This window comes from Apis dorsata, unplaced genomic scaffold (assembly GCF_000469605.1).
Source record: "Apis dorsata unplaced genomic scaffold, Apis dorsata 1.3 scaffold_59, whole genome shotgun sequence".
NCBI classification, from domain to species: Eukaryota; Metazoa; Arthropoda; class Insecta; order Hymenoptera; family Apidae; genus Apis; species Apis dorsata.
Window position 1 is genome coordinate 734,518 of NW_006263359.1, and position 2,023 is coordinate 736,540.

Below are 2,023 nucleotides of genomic sequence, written 5' to 3' on the forward strand. Positions count from 1 at the left end.
TTTTTTTTTATATTTTCAGTTCTACCTTCCAAGCACTGACTACCTCTGCAACGTTTCTTTCACAGGTTTTTAATGCGCACTGTTTCTTTCACGTTTCCTTCACAGCAATCACCGCATTGAGTTCAGTTCAGCTTTGCTTTTAATCACCTTTCGTCTCTACTCAGGAGAGACAGAGCCAGTCAGATAATACCAATAATTCCATTTCGAGAATGTTGTACCAAATACTGCCAAGAATCCTGTCTGTTATCTAATCCCGCGATGACAGTGAGCCACATGTAGTAGAGAAATTTAGGACGAATTAAGATAGGGATTAGACTGTACTTAAGACACCTTTTATAGTTCCTCAAACTTCTAAAAGACTTGGTCAGGTTACTCAAGATCACTATGAAGAGGGAGTCATCTCCTAAAACAAAAGAAAAAGAAAAAACAATTTAGTATAATTTTAAGATGAAACTTGTAAGGTTTAAATCATGCCCAATAATTTGCACACATAACATAACTCGTTACACTTGTTGAAATACCATTACATACCATATTTCAGAGGGCGCTCTTCTCTAAAATCCTAAAAGAAAAAAAAAGAAAAATAGAAATACATATGTAAACGAGCACAGTAGAACTGACTAAAATTAATCGTATACTTACTTAAACAATCGACTGGCGTGTCTCTCCGCGATCCTTCCGATTGATCCACACGCACATGCATCAGATTTCTGTGGCCAAGCGACGAGGCAAGAGGAGACGCAGGTTTTTTTCGTCCTTTCTCGCAGACAAATTTCGGGCAAAAATCGTCTTTTGCCCCCTCCCCCCAGATACGAGTATTATATACATAAAGCCAAGCACTTTTCGAATTTCGCGTGTACATACGTTGGAATACAATTTTTTTTCTCCTTTTTTTTAACGAAGAAAAGAAGTTTTCGATGGAAGAGAAGCGGGAAGTAATTCTATCGCCATCTTCGTATCGTCGTAGCGTCGTAGCTCGGAGGATGAAAACGTGACGACCTGTCGTTAGTAACTAAGAGGCCTTAATATATTGCGTTTACGATATAAACACGCGTATAAACACACATACACACTCTCATACATACATAAGTCGATTCAACTTAAATATAAACACGAGATTAGAATAGTCGGGAACACAAAGGTACACATTGGAAATATTAAATTGCGAGTAATCGACAAGTACAGGGCACGATTTACGAAAACGAAATAATTCAAATAATTTAGAGAAAAATCTCTGGAGAACCCTGCGACTGCGAGATGTAGATTTATAAAAATAAAATAAAAGGTAATATTTGAATTTTCACGTAGAATCATTTTAAAATATAGGCACGGTGGTAACACGTTTTTCCTCGTTACAGAATCGTTTTAGAGGAATAAACTCGTGCGTTAAGATGAAAACTTTAAAAAAAAAAAAAAATAGATACCTTAATAAAAATGTACAGATCGAATGCACTTGATTCATAGTCGCTTGATTCCATCGATGTATTCCAGCACAATATTTCCATCCAAATGTGAAGAATATTCGAAGTTTTAGAACGAGTACCTTGCGCAATTTAAGGATGGAGAAAGGAAAAAGAGAGAAGCAGTGGGCAGTCGTGGGGGTCCTAGAAAACGATTTTAAACGCGGATCGCCTCGTTTCGTTCTGCGTTGGAATAATGCGTTAAAACGGGTCGAGGAAGAAGAAATCGTTACATAGATGCAAATGTTGCGGATCGTTTATGACAGACAGTAAAACACAAATGGAAATTTGCGTAATTGTTTCGTGGTTGTACGTGATCTCTTGGTGACTTTGCGCATTTAACGACGAGGAGCAAGCAAAACGAAGGAAAAAGAACAGATCGAGAAGATCTGGAGCGAAGTCTTCGATTCGCATTTGTGAGATAGAAGAAGGGAAGCAATTTCCGAGTGTTTGTTTGAATAATTGTATTTGAGAAATTTCAAAGTTTTTCGAAATTCTTTTTTTTTTTNNNCATCAATCGATGAAACGAGATGTTTGTAACGATTGTTTTTTCCATCATACGT

General features: G+C 37.1%; 1 protein-coding gene and 2 long non-coding RNA genes across 3 annotated transcripts in view; 2 read left to right on the plus strand and 1 right to left on the minus strand.

Annotated features, from left to right (window-relative positions):
- The window catches only part of LOC102673009 (serine/threonine-protein kinase NLK), an 82,059-nt gene that overhangs the window by 75,017 nt on the left and 5,019 nt on the right, over positions 1 to 2,023 (plus strand).
- Positions 1 to 2,023, plus strand: part of LOC116186826 — a 15,584-nt gene that overhangs the window by 13,192 nt on the left and 369 nt on the right. The gene's annotated exons all lie outside the window — the stretch shown is intronic.
- On the minus strand, positions 11 to 1,383 carry LOC116186827. The gene is made up of 2 exons (XR_004151884.1): positions 643 to 1,383; positions 11 to 562 (listed from the first exon to the last, which is right to left on the minus strand). It is a non-coding gene; the product is annotated as an uncharacterized LOC116186827 (long non-coding RNA).